The sequence below is a fragment of the Vipera berus genome (assembly GCF_964194415.1).
Source record: "Vipera berus genome assembly, chromosome: 4".
Classification (NCBI taxonomy): domain Eukaryota; kingdom Metazoa; phylum Chordata; class Lepidosauria; order Squamata; family Viperidae; genus Vipera; species Vipera berus.
Window position 1 is genome coordinate 30,643,357 of NC_138206.1, and position 27,548 is coordinate 30,670,904.

The 27,548-nt window shown below is 34.4% G+C and overlaps 1 long non-coding RNA gene across 1 annotated transcript in view; it reads left to right on the forward strand.

Moving 5' to 3' along the window:
- The window catches only part of LOC308667140, a 178,702-nt gene that overhangs the window by 108,826 nt on the left and 42,328 nt on the right, over positions 1-27,548 (forward strand). Inside the window, exon 3 of the long non-coding RNA XR_014026239.1 lies at positions 2,748-2,871. This is a non-coding gene — a long non-coding RNA (uncharacterized lncRNA). The remainder of the gene's footprint in view (positions 1-2,747; positions 2,872-27,548) is intronic.

Consider the following 27,548-nt stretch of genomic DNA (forward strand, 5'->3'; position numbering starts at 1 on the left):
GTTGGAGTAGAAGACCTCCAAGGTTTATTCCAGACCTATAATTCTGTGGAAGAAAATAGGAATAGGTTTTCTTTAAAAAAAATTATGTACTGTTCTGAGTTATTAGTCTTTTCAAGAAAAGAGCAGTTAATTTCTGAAGTCCTTTGAGCAGGCTCAATAGGAGATTCATATAAGTTTGACATTTCCTGAACTACTCTGACACGTGACATAAATGACGACTTATCTACATAATACTTTTTGATTAAATTTCAATTTATTTGGAAATAGGAAAGCAAACCTTAAGACAATATCTATATAACTCCTTTTCTATATCTTTTGTATTGTGCCAAACCTAAAAATTAATGCATCTGAATTGTAAAAATATGGTTTAGATTTTTCTGTCAAGGAAAAACACAAACTATAGGCTTGATAGGAAAGCAGGTAAAAGGAATAACTGTTAAGGTTGTTGGTTCACCTCTGACAAAGACATATATCAAACAGCAAAACAATTTAACAATCATAAACATATAAATAATATTTTGTAAATGTACATTATGAAACCAGAGTGTCAATCAAGCAGAAGATTATTATTATTATGTATTATATATTTTGTCCCCAGAGATTCGAGAAGGTTAATCAGCCCAAATAGAAGGCATGGAATGAGATGTTCATTTTTTAAGTTATCTCATTACACAGAAGCATACTGTTTTATCATGTTTTTGGCATGCCCCGTTGCTTCCCAGAAGAGAAGCCCAGCTAACAATTTAGCTTATTAGGATTAGGGTGATACTTCCAGGATTCCAGCTTCGCCTGATAACAAAACAGATGGAATAGGAGGATTTTATATGACTAGAAGCTTTGCAAGTTGTATGAAAATGTGGAATATTCTCTAGTTGTGCTTAATCATGAAATGTATTACATTGGGTTGATCTCCCAGAGAATCCATTTAGCCTAATGGCACATCAAATGGTAGTACAACTGAAAAATCTGCTTAGAAATGGCAGTACTTTACTTTTGGCTAAGTCTCTGAGTTAAGTGATGTGTGGCCGGTTTAATGAGAGATAACATCTAGTATTTAAAATTACTACTATGTTAAATTTGTTACATCAATTTATAAGACACATTCACATATCTTTTTTTTAACTTCTATATGTTTACTTGTTTACTTAAATTCTTGAGAATATGTAGTAGAGAGGACAGAATTAATAAACTATCAAGTTTAATTAAATCCACCTGAACTCTGATATCCTGCTGTTATGTTACAATTGAGTAATGAATTATCACTGACTTGTACTGCCTGTTTGATTTGTTTTAGTAATCATTCATAGACCAGTTCACATTTCAATGCATGTTCAAATTAAAATAGTATTGTAGAGTGAAGGAAAAAATAAAGCCAAATACCCTGTGAGAAAAAAAGTTCAACAAATAACCCATGAGCATCCAAAATAAAATAAGGAGAAATTTGGATTTTCTTTATTTTCATTAAAACAATCTTAAGCCCATTATGGTTTTCCATTTTTTAGAAGGAAACTTCAAAATGGCAAGAAGCTCTGTCTCCCTTCACACTGGGGCAATATTCCAAATTTGAGGATCCTGGAAAGCCCACCATAAATATATAAATGAAACAGCAACTAGAGCATCAATGGCTATTGGGAGATTCTTCTGTCAGAAGAGAATATATTCCTGCAGCCCTTAAACTGTTTGAGGCTGACACTGAACCGGTCTTTATATTTATCACAGGCTGGCCTTTTGTTGGGAACAGCTCCACAGAAGTCATACAAATTAAATTTTTGAGGTGAATACTTGTCCCGCAAAAAGCATCTCTAAAGCAGTCCTCAGAGTTGAAGTAGGGATGCCCCAAATCAAACAAGTTTTGATTTACCGTATTGGTTGAAAATTCTGTTTTTCTCAGTAGGCCTTATACAATGGATCCTAAAAGATGACTAGGCCTTGACAATAGAAAATAAGTCACCATTGGCCTATCTAAAGAACGGCTAATCTCTGTTGTATACATTCAAATTAAAATGGCAATATATCAAAGGCTGGATATATAGAATTCAGTGGTGGGATTCAGCTGGTTCACACCACTTCGGCAGAACTGGTAGCCCAGAATGGACTTCCAGAAGTGGCATCCACACAGAGTTGTTCACACATTTGAATCCCACCACTGATTGAATTGAAACAGTATAAACCAAAATTAGCTTCCTAATATAGAGCTCCAGAATGTTCATTGCCATAAATATCTGCAAACTTGCAAGCTATCTGAGCATGTTAACTTCTCAGCGTAAGGAAAGGCCTATAATGAGAGAATTTAGTTGTATTAAGTCTGGATTGGTGATACTGCTCTCATAAAAGGCAAATAAATAAATAAAATATAAAATTATAGTTAGAATATATTACTAATGATTTTTTTATTAGTAATTTATTTTTCTAACTCTGGAAATGAGATAGGTTAATTAGTAACTTCATGTCTTAACAAATGAAAGTTAAGCCTCCCCCTCCACATTTCTGCTAGCATTCATTAGTGTCTGAATATTACCCAATCACTGCAGTTGTATTTATCTAAAAATGAAGATAGATGTGACATTCATTTCCGATGCAAGATTTATTAATTTAATTGTATAAAAATTAATAATTGAGGAATTGGTCATCTTAAAAATGGTCAATGTGGAAATACTGAATCTAATCAGATTTGGTTTTTCTTACACTCTGTCTCATAATAAGTTTTTTCACATGTAATTTTGTGTTTCTTTTTCCTCATCTTTTAGGAAATTTGAGAGCTTAACATTTCTGCTGCTTCCTGCTTTTGTTGCGACAATTCCTCCGTGTATTTACAAACAGAGCTCAGCCTTGCATCCCATCCCATCCTGTTGATTTCTCTTTGGTTACATGGTAAGCACTGTATTTGCTGTGTACATAAGCTGAATAGTAGTCTTCTTTTTCTTCATCACCATCTTTATAATTCTCATAATAATAACATTAAGCACTGAAATCAATATTGCATGCCGATCCAGAAACAGTCAGTCTTTCCTAATGATAGGGGAAAGGGGAACATACTGAATTAGCTCTCAGAGTTAAGCTTTCGCATAACTTTGTACATAAATAAAATGTGAATTAAAATATGTAACAAAATTAAATCCATCAAATCTAATAAAAGAAGTAAAGAGAAGCAAAGAAATCTTGGACCATAAATCCCATTAACCAGGCCAAAGAAAAATGTGTTAAGAAGAAGCTGCGTTGTATCTTTTTGCATTGTCTGTTGGAATAATCTTCTTCACCCATTAAGTGGAGTGTTTAAAAATCCTAGTATTTCTGAAACAAAAAGAATACACAGCCACTGAGCTAGCGGGTTTTTATACCTTCTTTTTCTGAGTATTGTCCCTTACTACAATACAGAGCCATTTCTTTGTTCTCAGAAGCAAGCAGTTAAATTGTATGTAAATGTATGCAAATTAGATGCTGTCTAATAAAGAGAGGCATTAAATGGAAAAATATTTAGTTTAGCAAAAGAAAAGAAAAGAGAGGAAAAGAAAGCAGGTGTATTTTGGAAGAAATAAATGTATGAATTCCTAAAAGCCCTCCAACTTTAGATGAAGATTTTAAAAAGACTATTTAAAATTTTTGAAGGAGGTTTATTCTTTTGTTCTTGCATTCTCTCCCAACATTGTATATGTGTATGAAATTACATACATATAGTGGTTATATAAATTTGACACCTTTGACATGTTGCATTCAATATCTATGTTTTTATATAGTATGTCTATCTTTCAGCTATTATATATTTTCATAAACTTATAAACATGATGGCCTAGATAAATAGGACAGAGTTTTCATATAGATCAGTAAAAACAATTTTGTTAACATAAATTATATTATCATTAAATGTATCCCTTTTGATTATTAATATATATTACTAATAATAGCAGAATGATTATAGATTATAGATTATGATTCAGACAACATAAAGTTTTTTCTATCTATCTTTCATCGGAGGCTCCAACTGGTACAGAATGCAGCCGCGAGAGTTGTGTTGGGAGTCTCCCGATACTCCCATGTTACACCTCTTCTCCGTGAGCTGCATTGGCTCCCAGTTGTCCTCCGGGTGAGATTCAAGGTGCTGGTAATGGTTTTCAAAGCCCTACATGGCATGGGTCCGGAGTACCTTAGGAATCACCTGCTGCCGGCATCAACTTCCCTCCGCCCAGTGCGCTCCCACAGAGAGGGCCTCCTAAGGGTGCCGCCGTTCGGAGAATGCCGTCTGGTGGCTCCCAGGGGGAGGGCATTCTCTGTGGGCGCGCCTGACCTATGGAACCGTTTACCGGTTGAGCTCCGGATGGCTCCCGACCTTCGCTCCTTCTGACACGACCTAAAAACCTATCTATTTGAGCAATCCGGTCTGGTCTGACGGGTTTTGTTTTAATTATTGTTTTAATGTAACTTATCTTCTGCATTTGGGCATTAGGGTTTAATTTGTTTTCAATTTCTGTATTTGTGCATTTTGATATTTATGTCACTGTTCACCGCCCTGAGTCCTTGGGGAGAAGGGTGGTATACAAATCAAATAAATAAATAAATAAAATCTATCTTCTATATATCTTATCAAATGTATATATCAGTTTCACAAAACAAACAATTCTGGGCAGTATACAACAAAACTAAAATAGTGAAGAGATACCTAATACACAAGGATCTCTTTCTCTTTCATACAACAATAAGATATCATATAATAACAAAACCATAAAATATAATATAATATGTGGTTAAAATAATAATCTCCTATAGCTTCCTCCACAGTAAAAAAGTAGTGATGTGAAGTAGAAAGCTGTCTGGAACAATTTTGTCTTGATGACCTGTATAAAAAATTCAGAGAATCATCTAAATTCGTAGATTTAAGCTACTCCACAAGAATGGAACACATATCAACTCAGTATAGACAGTGGTACTGATGTTTCAGTAAAAGGAGGAATCATCCATTTTTGCAGTCCAAACAAATATCTAAACTGATTGTTATTATTTTATTAAATTTATTTTCAGTTTGACTCCCAAAAGGTTTGCCATCCTCATTCCATTAATTTTTGGAAAAGCTCAACCCTGAGTCCTGTCAGGATCAAACTTCAGGCTGTGGACAGTTAGCCTGCAATACTGCATTAACTACTGCATCACCAGGGCTTCTTGTTTATTATTTATGGGCATGACATGGCAGACAAATAATAAATTTGACTTTTGGTCCAAGAAAAACAAAGAATTGTAACTAGGATTTGTAGGAATGGGAGTTTTTTCATTGTAAGCCAATGATGCAATGTTATTTATTTCATAATAAGTTGTAACATAATCATTGTTGAATAATTGTAAAAGGGAAAACTTCTGAGCTCTCTATTAGCTCCAGCCTTTCTAAGGAATTATTGTAGAATATGATAGAATATATAAAGTATAATATCTCCATTTTTTTAAAAGTCAGACCGTACCAGTTTTGTGCTGGAAATTTTGGGGAGCTTATATAATCAGTAATAAATCTTCTTTAGTTCTAAATCCATAATTTGAATATATCTATTGTCTCACACTTTATCTTTAGTTTTCACAGTCATATATTACTGCTGATAATTTGACTATTATTCTTCATGATCTTGTTTTAAGTTTCTCATTGCATCCCTCCTCAGGATTAATTTCCTGTTTGCTTCTTCAGTACCCTGCTCATGTTTATTCTTCAACACTGCTCCAACCAAAAGACACTGCCATCGATCACAATCTCCAGTTATGTTTATGAAAGTTAACTACTCTTATTTTGTAATTAGAGTATCTTTGTACATAGAGATCTCATTGTCTTGCAATCAAACTTCCACTAAATATTTCAGTCATGTGTATACAGTTTTTTCCCCCCTATCCTGCTATAGGCATTACTTCTTGATTTGATTTTGGGCATCCTTCTGCTAAGCAAGACTTTCTCATCCTCAAATCTGCACAACATATTTACTATCACCCTAATGCAGATTATCCTTAGCTTTACTATTCCTTTTATTAGCAAAGGTGAAGTAATTTGGAAATTCCAATGATGCTGGCATTACTTTCTTAGTAACTGAAGATGCTGAGCCCTCTTCCCCACATTAAAATGTTCATTCCTGAGAAGAATGTTTAACATATGTGTGTATTAAAATATATTTTAAAAAACATTCATACATGCAGATGTAGCCAGGAAATGGCTTAATCCCGCTTATTAGAAATTTTGAAATGTTTAATTTAATTTAATGTTTAATCATCTCTCTGAATGTGGTGTTCTCCAAACACTCCCAAATTTAACTTTTTTATGCTAGAATCAATAGCTTGCTTCCTCACGTATAGCAATAGGAATATATATTTTAAAAAGTAAATTTAAGGACATTTTCTCCATGTAGTAATTGCTTTAATTCTTTAAGCTTTAGACATATTGCAATTTCTTGCTAGTTGCAGATAATATTGTATTACTACACAAAAATGTATGCATTTCTTTTGTACTCTCTTCTCATACAGCCACATACCCCAAATTAAACTAGATTTATAAATGTAAATTTAAAGCATCTAAATAGACATAAATGGAATAGTAACAACCAATTTTTAAATAAAATTCATTTCTTACTGCCCTGTTGATCTCTAATGTTGTTTTTTTATTTTTCCAAAAATACTCTAATAGAATGTAAACAGATTACGTTCAAAATTTGCCAGAATTCTTTTAATTTACTATTTTATTTTTTTGATTTTGTGACTAAAAACAGTGAAACAAAGTGGCTTAGATAAGAAATATAGTAAAAATTGCAAATTTCAAACCAGTCACTTTTTAGTATTAGGGCAGGTGGCAGGTGTTCAAACTCTTTTTCTGTTATAACATTCCTAGTAGAAGTGCAGTAGCTCTAAATGATTTTAGAGACTATGGCAACCATTGACTCAGCTGAAAGTGCATTCCTGTTTTGTGAAATAGCCAGAGAACTGAACTAGTCAGCTGTTAAGATACAGTATGTGAGGTGAGATAAGAGGAGGGAAGTATACTTTAAAAGCACAGCATTGCATTTCCAATGAAAGGAGTGTGTGAGTACAGAGCAACACCATGCCCTCCAAAAATAGTTTTTAACTCTTTTTGTCAATAGGACAAAAACTAGGGAGCCTGAATAAGTACCCTCAGGTTAGAAAATGGGGTAATTTGTAAAAACATATAGACCTTTATATAAGGAAATTCAAACTACTAATGTCACTTGTAGATTAAAGACCATAGGACAATACTTTCAATACAAAGAGTTTTAATATTTGTCTCTATATGGAGGATGCAAATTGGAATGAATGTTTTTTGAAATTTTATTGATGTTGAATTATGCATGAAAATGTTTCCATTTAATGATTTATCGATTTTGGATAACTATTCTCTAGTTATCATACCTAGAATTGATTGTTCTCTGGGTAACAGTCAGTTTATTGACACCATTTCTGCTATAAGCGCTCACCAATTAAAACAATGTTAAAGAATGGTAGTTGGGTAGTAAAATAATTTTGATTCTAGTAAATTGCCTGTTGGAATAGCAGTTATTCATATTAACTAGTTATTGTTGTTGTTGCTATTATTTCTTTTTAATTATGCAGAGTGGTAATCAGTTTGATTATGCACAGTGCTAATCAGGTTAATTATGCAAAGTGCTAATCAGTTGTTCTCTAAGCACATGGGGGTAGTCACAGCAGTCTTTTTTGTTAAAAAAGAGCAAATGAAATGACAGAATTTTGTCTCTTAAAATCGCAACAATGAAGAAGGCTGTGTGGATCTGGGTTCTAGGAGATGTTTGAGTTTAAAATACTTTTTCTTTTAAATTGATTCTTTTATTAGGCAGGTTTCAATTTATTGATATAGATTAGGACAAATGAAGAGACTTTTTTCAGATGTTATAAATTTTCAGAAAATCAGTATATATGTAGTGTTCAACATTTCTAAATCTATTCATGTTACATATTTGTGCAGGATTTCTGTGTATATCTTTTGAAGCAATAATAATAACATTTATGATTGATTCCTTATAGTGCTGTAATAAGAGTCATGGATACGAAAATATAATAGAAAGTGATTTAAGTGATTAATTAGATTAATTAGATAGCTTATATTGAATTTTTCTGTTTAAAGGATTTGGGTATTGAAGTGATCTGCTCTCTTCTCTTAATTAAAAGGTACCTTTTTCATCTAAATTAAGATTTTGAATATTTCCTGTTTGAATAAAAGCATGCACTGATTGCCATAATCTGTTTTTTTATTTAATTTTTTAGAAGAGTTTAGTTTGCAGTGAAAGGAAAAGCCACATCCAAGAACGTTTGAGTGAGCATCTTGAGAGCAAAAAGGCCTACTTGTTTTTAACAAAATGCTAATAATTTTCCGTTTATAAACCTAAGCTTTGTAATAATGCTTCAGTTTGAGAGGATTGATTACATGAACAGAGAAAAAAATGGATTTTTAAAATATATGTGCCGGTTTGATTATTAGTTGCTTTAATCCTGTGAAAATGCATGTAGGAATTTGATAATAGACTCTGTACCAATATGTAACATTTCTGTGCAGCTTCATTTATTTTTTCATTAAAGTTAATATAAAGTGGACAATAGTTTCAATATATGTTTAAATTACACTCACATACTGCTCCCAAAATAAAATAAGATAATGATAGTAGGAAGTGGGATTTAGGCTTTTTAAAATAATTGTGAACAGGTTCTTTTTAATATCATTTTGAATAGATAACAAAAGTTTCTAATTTTAGAATGTAAGAAAATCAGTTGGTCCATTTATACAAAAACAAAATATTAATACCAAAAGAAAGCAAGTTCCCTTTTAATAACATGAAATCTTTAAACATGTTGCAGTGTAGTTGTGATGCCCCATACATCATCAGTTAATGCTAATACTTGGGCATGTAAAACATATATTTCTTTTTAGTAGTACTTTTTCTACCCCTGAATTTCACTCCAGGAGTGATATAAATTCTGATGCAAGAAGACATTGAAGTTCTATTGAAATATGAATACATTTGCAATTAAACCTGTAGGTAATTTGAATTCTATTTCACTATGTTTTGTGATCCTGAAAGCTGAAGATCTTGGACAGACTTAATGACCACTAACATGTTTAACAATGTTGGGGCTACTGAAATTCACAGAGTGAAGAAGTTGTTAGATTTCAGAATGGGCACAAGGACATTACTGTATATGCCATATTCATATTTTAAAAATTCTATTCTTAAAGATTCTGTGCTACTACTTTGTTCCTTATAAGATCGTATTACTTTGTTCCTTATAATTAGTAAGAATCGGGAGATAGTCAAAGGTGTACCACCTTTCTGAATTTTCAGCTTTAAAATGAAAGAAATTTCTTAACCTCTTTAGTTACATAACTATAAAATTTTCATGTGCTACTTGACCTAGTTGTTCACAAAGCGTAAACCTTCTCCTGATTTCCAGCATTTTATCTATGAACTGCAGAAAGTACAAGAAGTACTTCTTTCTGTGCCTTTATTCAATAACAATTGAAATATAAGATTACTTGTTTTTTTCTATAGGCATTTTCATCCTGAAAATGAAATCTAAAGATTTTTTTTGTTTTTATTTACAAATAGTACTGTACACTTTTAGGAGGAATTCTTTTCAAATTACTTAATCAGTCCAGAATATTCTATTGAAAGGTATCCCTTTTGAAGAAATAGTGTAACAGTTTATAAACAACTAATACTTTTGCTGCAAGTTAATTTTTTTACTTTCATAGTAGTTTGATCATTTTTAGATCAGACACCTTTTCAAAAGTGTTTATAGTGCAGTGTTATGTAACTGATTTAAATTATCACCTTTTTTAAAAAAAAGGGTCTGCATAATTCCAAAGAGAACTATGGGAAGTATCCTGCAGTTGATAAAAATCAGTTAAATAAGTTATTTATTGTTAAGATCTAAAATCTGCTTTTTTCCAAACATTTTTATCTGCAAAATCTATCTGCACTAAGATATGTGTGTTCAGTAGGTGTGAAATAAATTAACTGAATTTGTCAACATACCATTACATACTGTGATGTCAAGTTTGCTGTGACAGAGGTTGAAAAAAATCAAGACAATACAATCATGCAATCAAAGCTCTTTCCTTTTTTTAGATTCATCACATATAAGGAAAGGACAACAGGTTTGGGGGGGTTGCCTACCCTCTGCAAAAGCTCATGTGTAATATATTCTACCCATTGCTTGGTCAGCATAGTTGTACTCCTTTGCTCAATTTGTGCATCTATTTTTAAAAATATATTTAAAAATAATATAAAATATGTGCTCATGAATATATATTATAGGATTTTTTCTCATCTACATTATCGTTTCACTTGGTTAAATAAATTTAAACAGCTTCTGCAATTAGAAATATATGGACTGTTCCTTATTTAAGAAAATTTTTTTGCTTTTGGAATTATATCATGTCGGGCAATTGATGCAGAAAAATCTGGAATGTCATTTCTGTTGAGGATAAATATTAGTAGTGATATTAATGATACTATGTTGCTCCCTATTATGAAATTCAGTACAATAATATGCCATAGAAATAAGGAATTAAATGTATATTTATTATTTTGCTAACTGAATAGTTGTTTCTGTCCCCTCCGAATCAATACAGTAGCGAAAAACTAGAGCAAAGTATTGGCAGATTAATAAATCACCCATATACTTTTAAAAGAAATCAAATTTAGGTTTGTTGTAGCTCTTCTCATTTCTCATAAGTTAAGTACATGCAGAACTATGATTGATTGATTATGTGCTATCAAGGCATTTTTGACTCTTACCAATTGCATAGATAGACAGACAAACAGACAGACAGACGACTTTATGACTTTATCCTTAACCTGATCTTTCTTGTCTCCCATCAGCCCATTCACTTGCCCCTGGTTGTCCTATTTCCAAAAATAAAAAATAAAACTATTGTAAGTTATATTAAAATAAGGAGGTTCAGATGAGAATGTAGTTAGTCATATAGGGACTATCTTTCCTCCATAAAATTTAGAGCTGCCTTTTGTGATGTTCTATCTCAGCAAGTAGCAATAACTATGGAGTAGATCGTGCATAGTATATTGAAATAGGAAATGGAAAGACACAAGATATAAATAAAGGAAAGGCAGATCTGCTCCCAGGACTTAGGTCTTCCCATAAAGAACAGAAACTACAAAGTAAGGGAAGTATGTAGGTGACTCTTGAGAATTTGTGTTAGTCTTCTTTCAGTTTATATCAAGATAAAATAAGGAAATCATTTCAAAAGACTAAGTTATGGGTTAATAATTTTGGTTTATATGGTGGAATGTTTGAGATCTCAAGGAAACATCCTGATTAAATTGTATGGCTCATATTGGTCTAGAAATGGAAAGCAGAAATGTTAGGAATTATCTTTGTCTTTCTACTGTGACAGACATAAAAGAATACAACTCTCTAAACACATACATATCTTATTATGACACACTCATTTGGAAGAAGCCCCATTGGCAAAAACTACCATAAAATGACACGTTGTTTAAAAACTTGTTTTGAATGTTTTCTTCTGTTGATCATATGTAATGGGGTAAATAAACACCCTGTGTGTGGGACAACCAGGCTGAGTATTCATGCTCTAGCAACTGTTTACATCTTTGGATGCTCCATGAATGTTTGTTTATTGTAAACATCATACCTGTATATGTTTGCAATATATACATTAGCAGCTGTGGTACCATCTTGGCTGCGTGGAGGTTTTCTGTACCCACACATATATACACACCTATCCTTCTAATGCAATGAATTCATCTTTGTACTGCTGATGAAACAGAGACTGCTTATTCAAGCAGGACATGGTGTACTGTGCTAAAATTAATGCAGGTGGATATGCAAGAAAAGCAACAAAATCAAGCTAGTTTAGTTTTTAAACAAAATGTTAAACAAAAACAACACAAGTCCACTGGGGTCTTGTTTTATATAGTAAATATGATGCATGTGGGAGATATGATGTTATAGATATACAATGAAATCAATCCTTGCTTCTGTGTGCAATGTCACGTTTTAATAGTATTTTTAATCTACTACTTCTGGTTTGTGAACCAACACTAAATATGCTTAGTTTTAACTATAGTTTATAAAAGAAGAAACGCTTATCATATAAAATTTTAACTTTTTAGTTAAATTGTATGTAATTTTTTTGTAGATAATGAAAACCTGTGTAGCCTAATGAAAATGTACAAAATGCTGAAAATTATAATCTACATTTCCAAGATTCGGGACTATGCAAAGTCAGGAAAACTCAGTTACTGACTTGGGAGACTCCCCTTCTGGAGCCGGATAGAACAAATTTTCAATATCATATTTAATCTTCTGATGTTTGAACTCTCCTTTTTCCCTCAAAAAGAGAACCCTTGGCTTTGACATCTCAGGATTATATTTTAAAAGTGTGCATTTTAAGAAGAATACAAATGTTGAGAAAAAAAATCCATGTCTTCAAGTATAAATAAACTTACATGATTTTTACACACTTCAAATACTGTATCTGAAAGACACTGTTAATAGGATTTTTTTTTCTGATAAGTATGTGAACAATCCAAAAGGATGCTAATGTGGGGTGAAGTTTGTTACTTTGCAGACACCACAAAAAGGTGGAAATTGTAATGCAATTGCTTGTAATTTTTCTTAAAATATAACAGTATTGGTTATATTACCTGCATGTTCAGTGGAGTAAAGCTATTTGAGTTTACTAAGTGAATAAGATATGAAATAGTATGTTGCCATCAGCTTAATGATTGTAACCAACTGTAACACATATTCAGTATGATTTTAGAAGCTGGTATTCAGTTATAGTGTAGCTGGATTAACCTACATTTGGCAGACAAAACAATAGGAGCTGTTCATATCCTGTCTAGTACTGTGATCCTACTGCACAAATAAGAAATCCTTGTTTCTGATTTTCATCTGATTTCTTCTTATAATGTTTTAAAATAATGTTATAGTTAATTTGAATGGTATAGAAAGAGACTTAATTTATGCTATTTATTCTATTTATTTGAATTGAAAAATCAAACCTATATTGTGGGTATGAGAAAAAGAGTCTACATAGAATCTCAGTTTGAATCATTACTAACATAGATGCTATTTTGTGTGTGTGTGTGTATGTGTGTTTAGGTTTATTTATTTTCTTCTTAGCATTTCCCTGCAAGCAAGAAGTGTGTTTCCTCTCCAGTCCCGATCAAAGTACATCCATTGGTTGAGGCAGAAATTGACTGACCAGCTTGACTCTTAAGCCTGACATCATGGGCTGAAAGAGAGTTACTGGTCCAAAGTCACCCAGTTGGCTTCCATGCCTAAAGTGGGATTAGAACTCACAGTCTCCTGATTTCTAGCATGATGCTGGCGCCTTAACCCCAGACTAATTTACTCTCTCTATTTTTACACAAACACACATACACACAGGGAGAGAGAGAACTTAGACTGCCAATGTTAATTTGTTATCAATAAAGGACAATATTTGTAGCTCAGGATTGAAATGAGTGGTCCTTGATGCTCTCTGATCTTGGTTGTTTTCTTGTAGACATTTCATTACCCAAACTAGGTAACATCATCAATGCAAGTAAGGAGTAGATTTTGTTCTTAGTTTATATTCTAGGGCAAGCCACTGAAAGCCAACCCTATTCTTTACTAGCACTGATGTTGTTACCTAGTTTGAGTAGCAAAATGTCTGCAAGAAAACAACCAAGATCAGAGAGCACCCCCCCCCTTGGTTTATTATATGTGAAGTTGAGTACATTGCACATCACACATAAATTAATTACCATCTTTGTAATAAAGACAGAGTAGGCGCAAGGGAAGTCTGAATTTCTCATGGCTTTTTTTTATCAATTTGCTTTTAGTTTTCCAAAATTGGAGGTGATACTGAACCTGAATAGATCATGGCAGTTTGAATTCTATTGTTCTAGCAACATTGGTATTTAGCATAGATAAACTAGAGATTGGCAGATTTACTTTAGTCCATGTCACAGTAAGTTTATAAGTATTATTCTTTCATTTATTTTTCAATTTTATGGAATTATTTATTTTTATTTCATTTTTATTATGTTTATAAACTCTCAAGTGATGAACATACCTATATTCCTCCCTCCTCCTATTTTCCTCACAACAATAACCCTGTAAGGTGAGATAGGTTAAGAGAGAGTGACTGGCTCAAGCTCACCCATCTGGCTTTCATGGCTGTGACAGTATTCATGTTCTCCTGGTTTGTAGCCTGGTACTTTAGTGACTAGACCAAAATTGGCTCTCCAATAATTCTATGTCCTTTCTAACTTGTACTATAGTTTATACAAAAAAATTAAAATATTAAAAATTAATAATTATTTTCTAAATACTTGTACCTTTCCCCTCAAAATACAAGAACATTAGTAGCATCTGTCTATGAGTCAAGAAAAGACTGAGTTAGCCACACTAATTCATAGATCTTTGTGGAACCCATTACAGTGTAAGTTTTCTTTCATGCTGTATTTTTAGGCAATGCAATACATCATCTATTGAGTTGCTTTTGGTATCATAATACAAAAGTCTCTTGTTCAGGTGATTTCCCCTTTCATTTCCCCTTCCTTTGACCTTCTCCCCCAGACAAATCTACATTTCTAGTAATTCTGACATTAAAATCAAAATAGGTGTAGTCCAAGATAAAAACACTGTCATTACGAAAATAAATATATTTTAAGTCACAGTGAAAGCAGCTTCCAAAATAAATATTGTCCCTCACTTCTAACTCTTTAAATATTGTAGTCCCATTGATACCAGGAGTAAAATTCACCCAAACACTACTCCTTTCTTTCAACACAGTTGAAGGTTATTTTATCAGGTATCTCCTTAGTCTACTGCTTGTTATCAACTAAATATTTGTGTTTTTGTGTATGTGTATGTAAAGTCAGGTGAAGAAATAGCTGAAGACAACTACTATGAAATTATATTTGAGAGAATAAACTGTCTACAAGAAACATGACATGTGAATTAAAATTAAAATGAAGAGGTTGAAATGAACTAGTAATCAATCTAAGCTTCCTATTTCAATAAATTAAGGGCATTTTCCCTTCACAAATTCAGGATAGATATCTCAGTAGTGCCACAACAACAAGCCTTTCCCCCTTCCATTAAATCGAGATTTGGAGAATGGATGGTGCTGACTCATAAATTAAATTGGAGTAATACATACAGTGTATATATATTTCTGTCACTTTGTCTCAAATTAAACATGAACCTTCTCTCCTGACAAGATGATAGAAAAGTTAATTGCTCGCCCTGGCTTTAAATTGGAATTTGAATTTGCAAAATGCTAAAGGTTTATGAGATCTAAATCATGAGCAGCTTAAATTACATTCCTGTGATAAAATATTAATAAATCAATTAAAACATAAGCCGAGTATAATATTACTTTTCAAAGGAACCTTGAACACAATAATTCATTAAAATGTGCAGTAGCAATTATTGTATCTTTTTAATATTAGATTTTAGTAGTTTTAAAATGTGGCCTAGACAACATTACAGTATAACAGGTTATGCTGAGGGTGAAGTGGAATTATCTGGTATGGATCTAGAAGCCTTTTGACCAGCCAGAGTGTGTAATGAGATGCATTTCCATATTTTAATTCTAAATATTCTGTTGTGATACTGATTCTACACCATCTCCAGCTGCTGGTTTTTCACAATTTTCACCCAAATGGTGAATGTTGATCCTTCTGAGGAGATGCCTATTGGTACCACTAGAACTTTGGCTTCAGTGTTCTTTGGACTGGCTTTATGGAGCCTGTTAGTTCAAATTGCCCATGTTACATTGCAGAGAGACTTATGTTAACTATAATGCTGGTAAATCAACACTGTAGCTGATGTTATAGTATATGACCGCGCCTGCCCCATACAATAGCATTTCCCCTGTGACATCCACACAACCTGACCTTGCTATCTTTTTGTAAACCTTTAAAGGCCTGTCTTTCCTCTTAGGCTCTGAGCAAAGATGAGTTATTTTTTGTTGTCTGATACTGGATTTGTCTCCTATGACTGGCACTGCTTGTTTGCTTGATTAATTGGTTTCTCCAATGTGGTGCATTGGAAATCTGCAAGAAATACCAATTGCCTGCAAGCAAAAACTGATGGGGCCACAAAATAGACAAAGTAATAGAAAATGAAAATGTTAAAATGCTCTGGGACTTTAGAATTCAAACAGACAAACATTTGCTGCATAACACCCCAGACTTAACAATTGTTGATTAAGAAAGACAACCAAAGTTTGGATAGTGGTCATTGCAGTACCTAAAGTTCCAGAGGGCGCTTGGGCCGATACCTATCACCCTTACCCACAGCCCAGTCGATGCTCTGGTGGAGGCCTGGGAAACGGCTGCCACCAGGGCACTCGACTGTGTTGTACCCATGCGACCTCTGACTCGGCGCAGATCCCGTTGGGCTCCATGGTTCTCTGTGGAGCTCCGGGAGATGAAGCGTCGGAGACGAGGTCTAGAGAGCGGTTGGAGATCCAGCCGATCCGAATCCGACCGATTGCAGTTAAGAACCTTCATAAGGTCTTATCTTGCGGCGATAAGGACGGCGAAGTCTAACTACTTTGCCGCCCTTATCGCGTCTGCAGATAATCGCCCGGCCGCCCTGTTTAGGGTGACTCGCTCCCTCCTTAACCAGGAGGTGAGGGAGGATCCCTTGCAGGGACGAGCCGAGGAGTTTAGTCATCATCTGACGGACAAAATCGCTCGGATCCGGACCGGCTTGGACTCTGACTGGGCAGAGTCTGATGTGGAGGAATCAGGCGGTCTTGAGCACGTTATCTGGACTGAGTTCGACCCTGTTTCCCCTGATGATGTGGACAGGATCATGGGGAGACTGAGCTCCACCACCTGTTTGTTGGATCCGTGCCCCTCCTGGCTAGCTTATGCGGCTCGGGAGCGAACACGAGGCTGGTTCCATGCAGTGATAACTGCTTCTTTGAAGGAGGGTGTCTTCCCTGCCGCCTTGAAGGAGGCGGTGGTGAGACCCCTCCTCAAGAAGCCTGCTTTGGACCCGGCTGTTTTAAACAACTATCGTCCAGTCTCCAACCTTCGCTTCCTGGCGAAGGTTGTTGAGAGTGTGGTGGCGCATCAGCTCCCTCTGTTCCTGGAGGAAACTGATTATCTGGACCCGTACCAATCGGGCTTCAGGCCCGGACACAGCACGGAGACGGCATTGGTCGCGCTGGTGAATGATCTCTGGAGGGCTAGGGACAGGGGTTGCTCCTCTGTCCTGGTCCTATTAGATCTCTCAGCGGCTTTCGATACCATCGACCATGGTATCCTGCTGCGGCGTCTCAGGGGGTTGGGAGTGGGAGGCACCGTCCTACGGTGGTTCTCCTCCTACCTCCAGGGCCGCTCGCAGTCGGTGTTGACAGGAGGGCAGAGATCCGCCCCGAGGTCTCTCATTTGTGGAGTCCCTCAGGGGTCGGTTCTCTCGCCCCTCCTGTTCAACATCTACATGAAGCCGCTGGGCGAGATCATTCGTGGTTTTGGGGTGGGGTATCACCAGTACGCTGATGATACCCAACTTTTTCTTTCCACCCCGAACCAACCCAGTGATGCCCTCTCCGTGATGTCCCGGTGCCTGGAGGCGGTCCAGGTCTGGATGGGGAGAAACAGGCTTCGTCTCAATCCCGCCAAGACTGAGTGGCTGTGCATATCGGCGTCTCGGGTTAACCAAGTTATTCCACCTCTAATGATGGGGGGTGAGGTGTTACCCCCCGTTGATAGGGCTCGCAACTTGGGCGTCCTCCTGGATTCACGGCTCAATTTTGAAGATCACATAGGAGCCGTGACCAGGGGGGCTTTTGCACAGGTTCGCCTGGTGCGCCAGTTGCGTCCCTATCTGGACCGAGACGCCCTACGCACAGTCACTCATGCGCTTGTGACCTCCCGTTTGGACTACTGTAACGCTCTCTACATGGGGCTGCCCTTGAAGACCACTCGGAGGCTTCAACTGGTGCAGAATGCGGCCGCGCGAGTTGTAATGGGGGTTTCCCGATACTCCCATGTAACACCTCTACTCCGCGAGCTGCATTGGCTTCCGGTTGCCCTCCGGGTGAAATTCAAGGTGCTGGTTATCACCTATAAAGCCCTACATGGCCTGGGTCCGGGTTATTTGAGGGAACACCTGCTGCCGGCATCAAACGCCCTTCGCCCAGTGCGCTCCCACAGGGAGGGTCTGCTCAGGGTTCCGCCGGTGAGAGATTGCCGGCGGGTGACACCCAGGGATAGGGCCTTCTCAGTGGGAGCGCCTGCCCTCTGGAACCAGCTGCCAGTAGAGCTGAGGACTGCTCCCGACCTCCGATCATTCCGCCGGGGCCTGAAGACCTGGCTCTTTGAGCTCTCGGGCCCAGGCTGAGGGGAAAATTTTTAACTGGGGTTTTAATGTACAGGGTGAATTTAATGCTTTTTAAATTGGTTTTAACTTTTGTATGTTTTGATTTTTAATTCCCTGTAAACCGCCCTGAGTCCTCAGGGAAAGGGCGGTATACAAATGCAAATATTAAATTAAATTAAATTAAATTAAAGGTAACAGAATGGAACAGAAAGGAACTAGAAAAAATCATAAAATATAAACATCTGCAACTAGAAGTGTAATGAGTTTGACAAAATAAAGCTAAGATAGCTCCAATAGTAATAGGTGCCTTGGGTGCAATTTCAAAATATCTGAAGCATTGCTTGAACATCACTGACACTGACAAAATCACCATCACATCAATTGCAAACGGCAACTTTATTTGGAACAACTTTTATCCTGCAATGATAATTGTTTAATATTATTAAGCAACAACATCTGTCTTTCCCAGGTCCTTGGGAAAGATTCGATAGGTGGACAAAAATGCAAAACCCAGTCAAAATTTCTGGCTGATTGTGCAACCAGCCTGAATATTAAGCTTTTTGTTTACCACCTAGAGTTGCCTTAGTGATTGAGGTGGCAAGACAAACAACAATTCTCACTATGACAAAATTAAAAGGAAACTTGGAGTGGTTCCTTGTTCTAGAAATGCAAATGCTGATAGAATTGGAGGGGGGACTTCTCCCTCCAGCATAAATATATACATTTTTAGTGATGTCATTAGCTGAAAAGCCAAGACTTATCTTTTCCCCCCTCCAAACTTTGTGAAAAAAATCTCACAGTATCTCTTATATCTGTACTGCTTCTTTTTGGCATTATAAAAAGAACTCTTCAAAGTATAATGTGATCCATACCTGTTGTTTGAAGGCTGTATACAAGCATTTTTATTTGTAAAGACTTATTCACAAGGAGTGTTGCATTTACATAGTTACTGTCTCAAATGGAAATTCCATATCAAATATCAGCTTGCTTGTTTTATGAAGCAGGAATGTGCCAAACTCAATATGAATTACTTGATCTTATAAAATACTCAAACAAATAAATACCCTTTGTCTTATGCATAAACTCTATGGAAAGTTTAGTAGGGAGCAGCCATTTTCTGAAATGTTTATACACAATTGTTTTAAAACTGGTAATTCTCTGTCACCTTCCTACAAGCTGCTAGTAGAACTGTAGTTTTGTAAAATAAATGTATATTATCATGAACATTTTGAAATAACTTGACCATTTATCTTGACAATCATTACATTTCTCTTTTCATAGTGCTTCAGACTTCAACCTTGGTAACAATGTAGCTTTGATATATTACACTAGCACATAAACCTTGATACTTAAGTTGTTTTTCAGGTTCTAAGGGCTTATGAGACAATGCCTTTAATATTATATTAATATAATTATTATGTTACATTACATTACATTATATTGCTGTGATATGAAAAATGGAAAAAGAATACACAAATAAAAACATGAAATGGTTGAGTTTATAAACTTGGCTTATTGTATTTACTTGTTTCAAAAAGAAGCAGCTACTTCAATTTGAAGCTAATCTTCCCTTAAAAAGTAACAGATTGGATTTATTCGAAATTAATGTTTAGGAGGCCTGAGGTAATAGTATTGAATTTGAGCGATACCTTTACAATTTGTGGTGGTATTGTTTTATTCCAGTAATATCAGTGTTTTGTGAATATTATTTATGTACAATTATTTTTGATTTGGTTTCTTTCACAGTGAGAAAAAATACACTTTTTATGAGCCTCTGTATATGTACATGACTTAAGGTTTACTTAATTGAAAGAAAATAGGCTGACAAGAGCCTCACTATTTTATAGCTTGGAAGTGACTAATCAAGGTAATGAAATCAAGTTCAGTTTTGCTTTTATTTTCTTAGTGAACCTGTTTTCCTATAAGTTTTTAATGGAAGTCTCCCTAACCCCGGTTAAGGAAGATTTCTTTCCACTTGCGGAAGAAGTATTGTAAAAATTTCTATTATCTGTTCAGGGCACAGAAGTTCTTCTAGATTATGGTAAACAGGATTTGGCTTGTATGCATCTATAATCAGGCTGACTTAAACTGAAACAGAGATTGCTCTACTGCAGTGCCAGGCTTCTAGCAATACCAACTGTTAAATAATAAACAGACCCTGGTTAATTGGCAGCGTCTTCTCCAGTCCTGACAAATGGATTACCCATTTTCCAGGTCTCCCTGCCTATATGTATTTGATACACCCTAGTATCTATATGGAGGTCAGAATGCCACAGAGGCATCAGCCTAACTCTAATCTGCTTAGTTTATTATTCTCTTAGGACCTTGGCTGATATAGCAAACCTGCAGGGTCTTGGCAGCAATAACTGTGCTGTCATAGTAGATAATATTACAGACTTCCTTAATGTCTAGGATAATTGTTTTCTCTGTCCTCATTTTCTCCTTTTGTTTGTGGATTTTTTTCCTTTGTTTTCTTTTTTTTAGTCAGGTCCTTAATCAGCCCCTCTTCCCCCTTTTTTGGTATCAATTAAAATGAATAATTCTTAAATGGGTTTTATGTCTTGTTTTGGTGAAATAATTTTGGTAAAATAAGGCTTGTTGTCATCTTACATTAGGAGTTTGATTGTGGCTGCATGTGCTGTTGCTTCATGGGTGGTGCTAAAATGGTTAAGAAGGAATTGGAATGGAATAGAATGAAAAGCATTGTATCTGTTCCTTCCTGAGGTTCCAAATCCTACATTGCAGCAATCATTCTGTATACATGACCAGCATGCTAATTTTTTTAAATTTATTTCTGCGGAAAGTGTTCCAAATAGTAGAAAATTGAAAAACTTTATTAAAAATGTTTTCAGATTTACATCATTATTGCTATGCATATAGAGACATTCATTGATATGAATTTGTAAAAAAATGGGTTGCAAATAGAAAAAGATTGAAGCAGGAAAAAACAAAAATAATTAAGTCTCCCAATTTTGTTAAAGATGAGTTTTCCCAGCATGTATGTTGTATGATAAATATTATGAGGACTTTTTTAGGATGCTAGATCATTTTTGAGGACCTTCTAGTAACCTTTCAATGTTGGCTTTTTAGAGTATATTTTGCATAGTTGAGGCAATCATTTAAAAATGAATTTGTATTTTCAAGTGGAACAAAGACTTTTTTGGCACCATAAACTAGCTAATAAACTGATATTCACCAGCCTAGAAATAAATACAAATCTCATTGTTTTACAGAACACAAAATATTATAGAGAACATGAAAAGAGGATGTATTGAGCCAAATATTGCAGCTCTCAAACTTTGACAATGCTATAGGGTATAAAGTATATAGAGCTTGGTATCTAGTTTTAGTAAGCAGTCATTCTGTATGATTGCTTACTCATTCTTCTGCCTTATTGTTTCAGTCTAGTGCAAATTTTCCTTTCCTGAATCACATTAATTGAGATTCTCATCAATCCATATTAAATAATTAATGTAGGTGCTTCTCAATGTCGTGTTAAGGAGCTCATGACATCCTAAGGCTTAATTGTTTACCTAAATGCAAAGTTGTACTTAATGTGAAACCAGAGTAGAGATTGTGCAGAGGAGTAGATCTTACACCTTGTTCTTTAAATCTTAACTACATTGTATGTGTTGGTAGGTGTTTGCAACACACACACACACAAACTTATTTCTGTAGTATTGTAACTATCCAGAGCTTGAGACACTAAACAGAACAATACAACAAAACATCAATCTATAATATTGCTTTTTATGAATGACAGTGATATGCAGAGTTATCTATTGTTTTTCTGTTGCCCTAGGGATGTGTTCTCCTAATTTCCAGATACAATGCAAGTTAACGCTTATAAATCCTCTGTGCCAGTTGAAAATTATTCATTTACTCAGAAGTGCTCAGTTACTTTCAGGACTGTCTATTTCCTAATGAATTTGTATGTCCCATTAGATTTGAGACTATGGACATGCTCCGGATCTCTTCTATGAAACAGTAATATTTGACAGAACTCATAAATGCTTTCTTTGTCTCAGTACCTATCCTTTAGTACAGTATGCCACTCCACCAAGATTTGTCTGGCCTGACCCTGCTGGCCCTTAAGTCATGACTTTCCTTATTCAGTGGTGGATGAGCTTTCCATAATGTTGGAAACTGTGAGCTAGCCTCAGTTACATAATATTTTCAGTTGTTTTACCTGTTGTTTTTTTAATTTTAATTTTAATCTTATCTTGGCCTCCCAGAGTCAAAATTTTCAAGCTGGACAGCCATATAACTTGATTAAATAATAAAAAACCCTATAGCTTTTAATATAGAATATTTTTTAGGTTTTAAGTCATTTGTTAGCCTAATATTCTCCATCATCTCTATTTTTTTTAAAGTTACTTCTGCATGTAATCTTTGACATATACATTCACTTATCATGCTCTTAATGTATTTATACATCAATTTTGTGTCAATAAACAATACTTAAGTGATAGGAACAGGGCAAGTACAATTATTACAGTTATTTAAATATATGAAGCAACTAAGGGCTGAAATCATGCTCATTTCAGGTCTTTCAAATGATCCAAAACAGTTCTATGACTTTGCCATCTCTTCTAATTCTGTCATCTTCCATTCAGGATATTTCTGCTTTCCATTTTTGTGTATATAATATATTACCATATATAAAAACAGTATTTCCTAACTGTTTTCTAATTGTTCATTAGTCCCAATAAGACTTCTAGTTTCAATTCAATATTAATCTTAAAAATTCTTTGTATCACTGTCTACATTTCCAACATAAATTTGAAGTATTTTTATACATTCTAAATTTTTCTGGAGTCATGTCCTAGCTGATTCTCTATATGATGATAGTAATTTGGTCTTGGAGAGTGTTAATTTTTTTTCAGATAATGACATTACAATTACTCTCCCAGTTTTTATATGAGGATGATGAAAAAGTGAGAATAAACACAATATACAAGCATACCACTTTCTAGTACATGAGTTCCAGTCCATTACTGCATTTTTCAGAAATGGATTGTTTATCCCTGTTGATGCAGATAGTTCAGATAATAAAATGGAATGACTTCCAGCTACAGGAACTGAGAGTCATTCCATGGAGTTGATGGGTTATAAAGAAAGTTAAGTTAGGCAATTGCTAAAGTCATTTGTATTCAGTTTGGACTATTAAAAATATTAGCTTGATTTTGCATATTGACTTCTAAAATTGCTGCCTCCTCAAATTCCATAAGCATATTGTTCAAGTTCAGGATCACTTCCCACAAGTTACAAAAAATTAATAAAACATCATTCATAAATAAGATTATACCATGATTCTTTTTATTAATCATGAACATTTTCACCTTATTCTGAATGGAGTTAGCAAGGTTTTCAATGACTGTTACAAATGGTAGAGTTGAGAATTGAATCTTTGCTTAGTATTGCTATGCAATTCAATTGGTAGAGAGTCAAAAGCATTTGAACGGATCACAGCAGTAGAGGTGCAGTATAATGGCTAGATTATGTTCATGTTTTTTCTCCAAAGTTCAGTTTAGTTGACAATTTTGAGTAGAAAGGACCATCCTAATTTGCCGAAAGCTTTGAAAGAATCCAAAGGGAACAATGAAATAAGGGTTTTGCAAAAGTTGCTATGGTGAATAATAATCAAAATGTGCCATACTGACTCAGTTAGCTTTCTATTCAGTCAGAACCAGTCTGATCATTGCATATGCATTGCTTGTTAATGAGAAATTGAATCCGTTTGCTACTATCACTATTAGAAGTTTGGCATAACTGAAAATAATGATAGAACTATGAAACCATAGTTACAAGATTCTTACTTAATTTAAATATAATTAAATCTTATTTTCAAGTTCTAGAACATACTTCTATTTAAATTGTTAGGTTCTTCAGATGAAATAGTAAAATGTTGCTAAAATATTTATAAAATTCCTTTTATAGAGCTATCTTTGACACTTTTTATTTCTTATAAGTTTAATTTGCTATGCTATATTTCTCTTACAATTGTTACTTTACATCAGGGGTGTCAGACTGCCGGCCCGTGGGCTGGATGTGTCATGAGGAAAACGGACCCACCCCATTGCCGGCAATGGCAAAACCGTCCTGATACGTTGCATGATGTCATGTGACATCATGAGTTTGACATGTCTGCTTTACATAGTTTAATATATTTTATTTTGTGAAAAACTAGTCATAGTTGTTATTTGCTAAGTAACTGGGCTATTTGTTGTTATTTGCTAAGTAATTGGGCTATGTATATATGGCAATTTAACACCAATGATATTGAACTTTCATAGATTTAAAAAAATGTGTCATTTTTTTTTAAAGTTATATTAATCTTAGGAGAAAATGAATAACTTCAATAAGAAAGACAACACTTTTCTTTTCCTTTCCTTTCTCTTCTTCATTCATTCATTCATGAAAACTAGAAGAAACAGTGTAACAAAACAAAGAAGCATATAATAAATAAAAATGGAACTATAAACACAAAACAGTTCTTTTTGATATGAAAAAATATATGTTGGTAAATCTTCTGTTGACAGAGAAGGAAGGATATCATATTTAAGGAAGTGCTTTTAGTCTGTAATCTATTATCAGTTTATTTTCACATGTAACTTTTTAAACAATGCCAAAAATGTAGTTTATTGATTATTTATATTAATTCCCAGATGTTGCCCATTATTTATCAGCTTCCATTTTCTTCAATTTTCCAGTCACTATAAGATAGAATAGAATGAGGTAGGAGGAAAAAAAGAAGATCAATAAACTTTCAAGACTTGAGAATGGTGTCTTTCTTCTTAATCAGTCATGAAATTATCAAGAAGTATATGTATGGCCACAGACTGTCCATGAATATATGTTATGGGCAGGTGGTTTTATAATTATTGAAGGAACTCAAGGTATGTCATCAAATACTCATCCTTCCATTAGGCAAAAGAGAACACAAGTTTAATTGCCACAGAATACTAAAATTAAACCACCAAAGTGTTTTCTTCTGTTATAAATAGAATAGCAACTAATAGTGTTCAAGAGCAAGAGGAAACATCTGAATAACCCTGGGAACTCAGCTTTATTCATAAGTGCAAAAATAAAAGCAAATAAAAATCTCTCTAAAACTCTGTGTGTGTACAGGTACCTGCACAGACAGTATTTCTGTTGGAACTACCAATAAACATTCAAACATTCTAACAGATGTTTTAAAAAGAAAGATGTTTAGCTTCTGTTAACCTGCATTATAAAGCATCTTATTTGAAAGCTGCTTAGATCACTATTGTTAACATGATGTTGTTGACTTTTATAATATATAATAGATGATGAAATTAAGTGCAGTGACAAAAGACAGATTATGGACAGTGATACAGGTGTTTGATAATTTATTCAAATTGCACTGGCTATTCACAGCTAAAATTTGAATTCAGATACTTCCTCAATTAAGAATACTTTATAAGCTGCTTTATAAAGAAAAAAGAATATACAAGGAATAATAAAGAACAAACAATGGGCAGGCTGTCCCAGTAATTATAGGTGTTTGTGTTCCAATAAAATAGCATGGGAGAACAATGAGGTATAGTATAAGTTGATGTGTTTCAACTGTGTTTGATTGCTATTTTGTTGCTATTTTGTTTTTTTTAATGTAATTCTGTTTTTATTGTTGTATGCTGACCAAAGATGCATTTTTGTGAATAGGATGGACATATAAATCCTATACATAGGTAAAACAATATTTTCTAAGTACAATCATTTATGACCACTTATTTATTTTGCTGCTGCTGCTGCTTAATTATTATCAGCATGATCCTTTGCAGTGTCATTGTTCCTTGAAAATATTCGAGGTATGATATGCTAGCTTTCTCTCTATTAAAGTAGAGAAATTCCTTAAACCAACACCCCTTTGTTCTTCAAAAAATTTGGTGAGAATAATTATGTCTATACAGTTACATTTTTCCTGAAAGACAAGATAATTCCGAGAGGAACTGTTAACAAATCCAATAGTGTTTAATAAAAGTATGAGGCACTGTCAAACCAGAAACTAAAACAAAGGATAAATAAAGATTTTAATGCCACTGAAGACCGGCTGAAAAACAATTACCTGTATGAACAGACAGTAGACTTATTTAAATATATATTTGGTACCGTCAAAGAAACATTTTGTATGTACTAGAAAAGTGAGGCTATCATTTATAGGAAGATGTTCCCTGACTTTTGAAAAATAGACGGGACAAGCAGTGTAACAGCAAGTGGGAAAGGAGCAAGTAGGATCTATGGTGTGTACATGCACAAGTGCCAGATTTATACAAATTATACATATTATATTACGCCTCCATCAGTTTATTTGATAGCCTTTCTTTAAATAATTCATGGAGAGAACTGATCACTTCATAATGCCACAAACTCACAGCAGGCAAAACTAATTTTACACAATATGAAAACAGATTTTATTTATTTAAGAGTAATATTTAAAAACAACAACTTTTTTGACACCAGCTGCTGAGAAATAAATAGAATATTTTATGACAAAAAATCTAAATGTGTTAAAAGCTGTTCGGAACAGACTGATGGTTTTCAATTGACAGATATATTTTAAAAAATCCAAAATTGGTCAGTAAAAAGTTAACTCCTAAGAGTATGATTAACAGGAATATTTTTAATAGTACTACACCCTGAAGATTTTTTTCCTAAGAAATATGGTACATGCAGGTAGTAAGTTGTATGTATAGAGGGAGGAAAATATTTTCCTACTTTACAACTTAAAATGTTATTGTGTCTCTTTTCTCAAATCACAATTAGATTCAGCATTCTTAAAGTGATTTTAAAGTACTTTCAAGAACAAAAAATATTTTAAAAATGTTTAAATTTAATACAATGCTTTGCCTTGTCTTGGGAAGCAGCATTACGATAGCATTTATCTTAATATCCTTACAGGGTTTCAGTCTAGTAGAATATTTATAGAAGGCAATGTACAAACCATATTTGAAATCTCACTTTTCAATAGATGGACACAGTGAAATATAATGTAAAGGACATCTCATTGTTAAGAGACTTTAGTTTCATTTTGTTTAGCATTACATTACCAATTTACAATGATACAGGAAAGTTACCGTAAATGTATGTGTAAAAGTTGTATGAATCAGCAGACACAGTATTTACATGCTTATAACTGCCATCTGTTTTAAAATGTATAAATGGGA